This window comes from Panthera leo, chromosome B4, assembly GCF_018350215.1.
Source record: "Panthera leo isolate Ple1 chromosome B4, P.leo_Ple1_pat1.1, whole genome shotgun sequence".
Classification (NCBI taxonomy): domain Eukaryota; kingdom Metazoa; phylum Chordata; class Mammalia; order Carnivora; family Felidae; genus Panthera; species Panthera leo.
The window spans coordinates 75,446,480-75,455,949 of record NC_056685.1 but is presented as its reverse complement, the minus strand read 5'-3'; positions in this window follow the sequence as shown (position 1 = coordinate 75,455,949).

The following is a 9,470-nucleotide window of genomic DNA, read 5'->3' as shown; positions in this document are numbered from 1 at the left end:
TCTTGCCAGACCCTTGATCTCAGCCCAGATCAGAGCCTCTCTCTCTCTCTCTCTCTCTCTCTCTCTCTCTCTTTTTAAATGTTTCTTTATTTTAGAGAGAGAGGGCATGAGCAGGGGAGGGGCAGAGAGAGAGGGGGACAGAGGATCCAAAGCAGGCTCTGTGCTGACAGCGGAGAGCCCGATGCGGGGCTCAAACTCATAAACTGTGAGATCATGACCTAAGCTGGAGTGGGATGCTTAACTGACTGAGCAAACCAGTCAGTTGCTCCTTATGCTCCTCTTTTTCTTTCTTTCTTTCTTTCTTTCTTTCTTTCTTTCTTTCTTTCTTTCTTTCTTTCTTTCTTTCTTTCTTTCTTTTTAAGTTTAGTTATTTATTTTGAGGGAGAGAGAAGAAGAGAGAGAATCCCAAGCAGGCTCTGCACTGTTGCCCGTCACGGGACTCTAACTCACAAACTGTGAGATCATGACCTGAGTGGAAATCAAGAGCAGGACACTCAACTGACCGAGCCACCCAGGCACCTCCCCACTCTGCCGGAGCCCCTCTCCCCCTCTCTGACAAAGAGTTGGGGGAGAGGTGCCAGTTGTGGGCTGGAGTACCCGTCCACTGGCTCTCACCAGCCCTCTGCCCCACCCCAGACTCCCATTACTTTCAGTTTAAGGATCTGAGCGTGGTTAGCCCTCTCCGGCCCAGAATGAGAGCATGGTGCCTGCAGCCTCCCTGGGAATGAATTATTGAAGAGAGCATAATGTGAGCTGCTCACAGCCTCTGCCCCTTGGGCCCACCATTGCCTCTCTCTGCTTCTCACTGCTTCTTCACCAGCTCCAAGGGACACGAGGGAAGGGGGTGTTATGGAGAGGCGAGGAACGGGGTAGAGATGAGGAAGTATAGACTCAGACCTTGGGGAGAAGCCTCCTGGGGAGGAGGGAAGATGGCTGGCAAAGACTTGTGGCCCTTCATCATGAATCAGGAGGGCAGAGGAAGCCGGCAGCCACCCTGGAGCCAGATTGGGAAGTGAGACTGGAAGACCCTTGACCCCAGTGGCTGCCCAGCATCGGAGCATTATATGCCTCGGGGTAACGCAGAGCCAGAAAGAGTCTGGGTCCTTCTTTGACCTGGAGTCAGCGCCAGTAAGGGTATTAGGTCATTCAGGGATGCTATGTGCAGAGCCCTCTCTCCCTCCCTGGGAAATGACATCCTGCTGAGAACGGAGAATGCAGAGCCACCGCCCGCGGGGCGCACGTGCTGGCTGAGGACAGGTGCGGCTGGGTGTCAGAGTCCTGGATAGGCTGTCTGGCATGGTGCAAAGAACACAGGGCTTGGAGTCTGAAAATCAGAGGGCAAGTCCTAGCTAGCTCTGTCTCTTACTAGTTGTGGGCAAGTGTTACTATCTCAGAAATGGAGTTTTCTTATCCTTACGAAGGGGAAAGAACAGTGCTTGCTTAACAGGAGGTTCTGTGAGAATTCAACAGGAACGACTGTATTTCATAACACGTGAATTGCTACATAAAAGTTAGTTGTTATTTTTGGGCAAGACTATATCATGCGCAGGGAAGCAGCATGAAGGAGATAGGACCTGCACAGAGTCATGGCCGGGGTTTTAGTTCATGTCCTGTGACTAACTCTTAGCCTTTCCACTTCTGAGGTTAAATGACTTTCCGTAGGCCACCATCAGTCAATGGTTGATCCAGAGTGGGACCCAGATCTTTCAGACTCTACCTCCTGGGTTCTTTCCATGACACCGTGTGGGCTGGATACTGGGATCTACTCCGACCTCCCACGTGCTCAGCACTGGGGACTTCCCCGGAAAAGTCCCCCACACCCTGATGCCACAGTGATTAGTACTTCATTCCTTTGTGATTTGTGCGGTCACACCCCTCTCTCTTTTAGGAATAATGCAGCAAGTACGCCTCCTGACTTTCCCCTGAGGCAGCATGAATAATATTATCGTGTATTTGGAATGCAGTTAAAAAATAGCCTTTTATCATTACAGAAGCAGGACTTATGTATTGTAGAAGATAAAAAAAAAATACAGAGAAACAACAAAACAAAATAAATCCAAACGGCATTCCCAGCACCCCGAAATTACCACCATTAATACTTTTGGTTGGTGTAATCTTTCTGGTTTTTTTCTTCTTTTTTTTTAAAAAAGAAATGTTTGTTTATTTTTGAGAGAGAGAGAGGGAGGTAGAGAGAGAGAGAGAGACAGAGAATTCCAAGCAGGCTCTGCATTATCAGCACAGAGCCCGATGTAGGGCTCAATCTCACAAACTGTGAATTAATTCATTGCTCTTGGATATATATACCTAAAAATGGAATTACTGGATTCCAGGGTAGACTGTATCTTTTTTTATGCAACACACACACACATACACACACACAAATAAGTGTAGTATGTCTGTGTGTTTAGCAAAATGAGATCATAATGAACATGCTATTTTTTAAAAATGTTAAATTTTTAACTTTTTTTAGAGAAGAGAATGGGGGGAGAGGGGGAGAGGAAGAGAGAGAGAATCTTTTTTTAAGTTTATTTTAGAAATTGAGAGACAGAATGCTAGCTAGGGAGAGGGGCAGAGAGAGAGAGAGAGAGAGAGAGAGAATCTTAAGGAGGCTCCATGCTCATCAGTGCAGAGCCCGACTCGGGGCTCAGTCCCACAACCCTGGGATCACGACCTGAGCCCAAATCAAGAGTTCAATGCTTAACCGACTGAGCCATCTAGTGCTCATGAACATGCCGTTTTGAGCCTGCTTTTTTTCTTTTTATTAAAAAAATTTTTTTTTAACGTTTATTCCTTTTTGAGAGACAGAGAGAGAGGACAGAGCGCAAACAGGGGTGGGGCAGAGAGAGAGGGAGACACAGAATCCAAAGCAGGCTCCAGGTTCTGAGCTGTCAGCACAGAGCCCAATCTATACGATGGAGGTATGGGTATTTGCCTATATGTGTGTGTATATATATATGTGTGTGTATATGTGTGTGTGTGTATATATGTGTGTACATATGTACACATATGTGTGTATATGTACACATATCTGTGTATATGTACGCACATATATGTATATATACAGGGCCCTGGCTGGCTCAGTCGGTGGAGCGTGTGACTCTCGAGGTCGGGGTTGTGGGTTCAGGCCCCACGTTGGGTGTAGAGATTACATGAAAATAAAATGTTAAAAAAAATCCTCCATCAGAGTGGTACATTTATTAAAATTGATGGAGTCTGATTTTGATGCATCATTATCACCCCAAGTCTGTCGTCTCCACTAGGATTCACTCTTGGTGTTGCACGTTCTATGGGTTTTGACGTGTGTATGATGACTTGTGTGCACTCATATAATATCATACAGAATAGTTTCATTGCCTTAAAAATCCTTGGTGCTCTGCCTATCAGTCCTTCTCTCCCCCCAAACCCTTGGCAGTCACTGAGTTTTTTTACAGTCTCCATAGTTTTCCAGAATGTCACATAGTTGGGTTCTGGACTTTTTCCAGAATGTCACATAGTTGGGTTCATACACTACACAGCTAGATTCTGCAATACCCTTTTCGTGATATATAATTTTCTTACTCATTTCTCTTACTATCTGCTCCCCTGAATTAGAACGCAGGTTGCCGGAGGGTAGAAACCTTGTGCGTCTTCTTGACTTACACTGTATCCCCAGTACGTATAATTGTGCCTGCCACCTAGTAGGCATTAATGAATATTTGTTGAGAGGAAGAATACATCTTGAGATTTGTCCATGTCACGTCCTAATTGATTGGAATCCAGGTCTCCTTAACATAGCCCAAACTGATGAGTTCATTCATCACCACCTTGGGGTGGGGGGGTGCGGGGCGCGGTAAGACAGAGAAGGGAAAGGGCAGGAAGAGTGAAGGGAAGAAAGAAGGAGGGGAAGGGCAAATCAATTTTCCACAGAACACATTGGCCAAGGGGGCCAGTGGGAACATAATCCCCTGGTTCTTCTCAACATAACTGAGAGAGGCTCACATTTGTTTTAAGCAAACAAAAAACTTTACCTAATATTATTTAAGGAGGAACAAAAAGAAAATAAACAATGACAATGCATGAACTGTGAAACAGTCCAGGAGAGACTGGGGTATAAAGTTGCCATTCTCATTGCAGCTAGCTTTATCCCTGGACTCCCAGACTTGGGCTCTCTGCGTATCTTGCTCCCCAATTCCAAAGGACTTCTCTGCAATTTTTCAGTCCCCTTGAATGCCTTCCTGGTTTCCCTGCCTCCCAGCTCACAGGCTGTTTGCCTTGGTGGGTGTGTGGGCACATTAAGATGCTCTAAGCATGAAAAAGATGGTGACGATCCTTGTGCAGTGAAAAGCAAGTCAACAAACAATTCAACTGTAAAAAAAAGAAATAAATAAATAAGTCTAACAAAGTTCTGAAAATTTCCATGACAGATCTCGTGTTTAGAGGAAAATGACAAATACCAACTTTATCTCTAAATAAATACTTTTCAGTGCCCCTGCTCTGCCAGCACCCAGCACGCCTATTGTGTAAATATTCCCCGTTGCACACCCCCCAACCCTACCTCTGGGGGGAAACCTTTACATTTTTTTAAATGTTTGTTTATTTTTGACAGAGAGACAGAGCGTGAGCGGGGGAGGGGCAGAGAGGGAGAGAGAGGGAGACACAGAATCTGAAGGACGCTCCAGGCTCTGAGCTGTCAGCCCAGAGCTCCACGCAGGGCTCACACTTGTGAACCACAAGATCCTGACCTGAGTTGAAGTCAGATGCTTCACCGACTGAGCCACCCAGGCGCCCCTAGAGGAAACACAGGGAATTGTCACTTTTCTCATTTGGAGTATTTTCCCGCTGGGCATGAAAACTCTGAAGTAGTGTTTCCCCAAATGTTTATCTTGGAAGATTTTTAAACTTTCTGCAGGTTTAAAGTTGCGAGAATAATCCAATTTCATCTATACTCGCTAGTTAACACTTCCCCACACTGGTTATGTGTTTTTGCTAAACCATCCTGAGAGCTGCTTGCAGACGTCAACTTCATTCCTAAATACTTCATCACGTACTTACCAAGAGCAGACATTTCTCCATAACCTCAAAACATTATCAAACTCAGGAAATTTAACATTGTTACGATCCTATCTAATATATAGTCCATTTCAAAATTTCCCAATTGTCCCAACAATATCCTGAGGACTTAAAAAAAAAGAAAAAAATCTGGGATCCAGATTAGTTATGTCTCTTTAGTTTCCTTAAAACTGTGACAGTTTCCTAGCTGTTTTTTTTCCTTCTATAACATTGATATTTTTGAATAGAACAGGCCAATTGTTTTAGAAATATACCTCCATTTGTTTCCTTGTGGTCAGATCCAGTTTAAACTTTGTTTTGTTTTGTTTTGTTTTTTTGAGAAAGAGAGAAAATGTGCACATGGGAGAGGGGAAGACAGAGACAGACAGACAGACAGACAGACAGAGAATCTTAAGTAGGCTCCATGCACAGTGTGGAGCCCAATGTGGGGCTTGGTCCCACGACCTTGGGATCATGACCTGAGTCGAAATCAAGAGTCGGATGCTCAGCCGACTAAGTCATCCAGGTGCCCTTCAACATTTTTGGTAGCAATACTACCTTGGGTGACATTGTGTCCTTCTCAGTGCATCCATTGGGGGTATATGATGTCAGTTCGTCTCATGTTTGGTGGTGTTAAATTTGGTCATTTGGTTAGGGTGGTGTTTGTGGCATTTTTCTTAATCATAGAAGATATTACCTTAATGTTTATTCATTTTGAATAAATTTTGAGAGAAAGAGAGAGAGAGTGAGCACAAGCAAGGGGAGGGGCACAGAGAGAGGGAGAGAGAGAATCCCAAGTAGGCTCTATGCTGTCAGAGAAGAGCCCGATGTGGGGCTTGAACTCATGAACCATGAGATCATGACCTGAGCCCAAAAGAGGGGTCAGACGCCTAACTGAGCCACCCAGGTGCCCCAGGGAGCGATGGAAGAATTTTAGTGAATTTGTATATATCTGTGAGTATATATGAGACGAGGAAGTTTGATATTTGCTAAATATTATTCCATTAAAATATTATATCATTAAATATATTCTCACCTTTTATACACATATATAAAGCTGGATTTCTGGACCATTTTTGGCAAGGGCCAAAGCAACTCTTTCCAGCTTTTTTTTTTTTTTTTCCTTCCAGTAATTACTTAGTCAGAGAGATTGGGAAACAAAGGGAAAATGACCTTCTGACTCTCCTTAATACTCTAAAAAGTTTTTTTTAATTTTTTTTTTAATGTTTATTCATTTCTGAAAGACAGAAAGAGACAGAGCACAAGCAGGGGTGGGGCGGAGAGAGAGGGGGACACAGAATCTGAAGCAGGCTCCAGGCTCTGAGCTGTCAGCACAGAGCCTGACGCAGGGCTCAAACTCACAAACTGGAAGATCATGACCTGAGCCGAAGTCGGATGCTCAACCGACTGAGCCACCCAGGCGCCCCAATACTCTAAAAAGTTTTAAGGAAAAGTGTGGGCATCATGATATTCCACCTCCAAATACTTCAGTAGTATTTTTAAAAAATAACATTTAAAAAATGTTTATTTATTTTGAGAGAGAGAGAGACAGCACGAGCTTGAGTGGGGGATAGGCAGAAAGAGAGAGAGAGAAAGAATACTAAGCAAGCTCCATGCTGTCAGTGAGGAGCCTGGTGTAGGACTTAATCCCACACACTGTGAGATCATGACCTGAGTGGAAATCAAGGGCCAGGTGCTTAATCGACTGAGCCACCCAGGCACCCCGAACATTTTTTTTAAAGTAGGCTCCATGCCCAACATGGGGCTTGAACTCATGACCCTGAGATTAAGAGTCATATGCTCCACTGACTGAGACAGCCAGGTGCCCCCAAAATAACATTTTCTTATAGCGCCAAAATAACATTATGCTTCCTAACACAATTAAAAATAATTCCATCAAATATCCAGTACATCTTCAAGTTTCTCCACTTGTAAGAAGGGAACTTAAATTAATTGTTGATGGGTTTGGGCTGAGGAGGGACTTGAAAAGCCCTCGAGAAGGAAGTGGGATTTTGAACAAGCCTTGAATGGTGACTAATAGCTACATCATTGTGGCAGGGCGATTCCAAGATGGCCCCTATATGATCCCCATCTTCTGGTATTCATGACCTTGGATAATCCCCTTCTCTTGTGTATGGGCTGGCTTAGTGATTTGCTTCAGTTTGTAGAACACAGCAAAAGTGATGGGATGGCTTTTGTAATTAGCTGCCAGAGATTATAACTTCCATCTTTTTTAAAATGTATTTTATTTTTTAAATATAATTTATTATCACGTTAGCTTACATACAACACCCAGTATTCATCCTAATAAGTGCCCTCCTCAATGCCCACCATCCACTTTTTCCTCTCCCCCATCCCCCATCAACCCTCAGTTTGTTCTCTGTATTAAGAGTCTCTTATGGTTTGCCTCCCTCCCTGTCTGTAACTTTTTTCCCCCCTTCCCCTCCCCCATGGTCTTCTGTTCAGTTTCTCAAGATCCACATGTGAGTGAAGACATGAGATATCTTTCTCTGACTTATTCACGTAGCATAATACCCTCTGGTTCCATCCATGTTGCTGCAAATGGCATGATTTTATTCTTTCTTAGTGCCAAGTAGTATTCCATTGTATATATACACCACATCTTCTTTATCCATTCATCCGTTGATGGACATTTAGGCTCTTTCCATAATTTGGCTATTGTTGAAAGCAATGCTATAAACATGTGCCCCTATGCATCAGCACTCCCGTATCCCTTGGGTAAATTCCTAGCAGTGCCATTGCTGGGTCATAGGGTAGGTCTATTTTTAATTTTTTGAGGAACCTCCACACTGTTTTCCAGAGCGGCTGAACCAGTTTGGATTGCCACCAACAATGCAAGAGGGTTCCCGTTTCTTCACATCCTCGCCAGCATCTATAGTTTCCTGATTTGTTCATTTCAGCCACTCTGGCTGGTGTGAGTTGGTATCTCAGTGTGGCTTTGATTTGTATTTCCCTGATGATGAGTGACGTTGAGCATCATTTCATGTGTCTGTTGGCCATCTGGATGTTTCTTGGGAAAAGTGACTATTCATGTCTTCTGCCCATTTCTTCACTGGATTGTTTGTTTTTCGGGTGTGGAGTTTGGTGAGTTCTTTATAGATTTTGGATACTAGCCCTTTGTCCGATATGTCATTTGTAAATATCTTTTCCCATTCCATCGGTTGCCTTTTAGTTTTGTTGGTTGTTTCCTTTGCAGTGCAGAAGCTTTTTATCTTGAGGTCCCAATAGTTCATTTTTGTTTTTAATTCCCTTGCCTTTGGAGATGTATATGACTTCCATCTTGCTAGCAGACTCTATCCTTTCCTGGCTTTGATGAAGCAAGCTGCCATGTTGGAGAGGCCCATGTGGCCCGTTCAGCAACCTGAAGGAACTCGATCCTGCCAACAGCCACCTGAATTTGGAGTTGAGTTCTTTCTCATTCAAGCCTCAGATGAGAGTGCAGCCCTGGCATCTTTGTGAGGTCTTGAAGCCTAGAGCATCCAGCTTAGACATGCCCAGCCTCCTGATCTACAGAACCTATGAGATAATAAATGTGCGTTGTTTTAAGATGGCAAATGTGTGGCAATTTGTTATGTAGCACTAGGTAACTAACACACGTAACAAAACAGCCTTGCATATGGAAGCCATTGTTATCATCCTTTTTTACTGAGGAGGAAACCAAGGCTCAGGGAGGCTTGATCAATTGTCCAATGTACCAGGTGTCTTCTTGGTTACAAAACCAGAAACCAACTCCAGTTAATGTGGGAAGAGACATTCATTGGAGGGGTAAGGAATAACTTTTCCATGGAATTGATGGAAAGGCCAGAGTACTAACCAGTCTTTAAAAACATGCAGGAACAAAGGGAAATTAGGCAGCAGGAACCATGGAAGGGTTTGGTTTTGGAGGTTCTTGCCACTGTCACTGGGCACACCATCGCCGACAGCAGAATAAATTCTAAACTGCTCTAGCTTCTTCACTTCACCAGCTCTAGACTCAAAGCCCTTGGTTGGAGTGCCTGATCATCTGAGCTTGGGTCAGCTTCACACAGGCTGGTGCCTGGGATCAGCTCACAGCAAGTAGATGCTCAAAAATAGTTTATTCAGTTTACAAACAAAAGACAAATCTGGTCGCAGATGGAGAGCTGGCTCGTGCCTCAGAAACTGATATGACCCTTTGCTTTAATGCAGTGACATTCCCAGCCCTTCCCAGGATTTCCCATACTGCCCCGCAGGGAGCAGGGAGCCAGAGGAGAAGACCGTAGATTAAGTAGTGAAAACCTGGGGCGATTAACTATGGGAATGCAGTGTCAGAAATCTGCCACCAGAGGGCACATGAGACTCAGAAATCTATGAAGGGAGCAAGAGGTTATTGGGGCAGCAGAATTACTAGGAATGGTGGAGAAGGCTGAGGCAGTCAGGCTTGGTTAGGGCTCCCCAGGCTG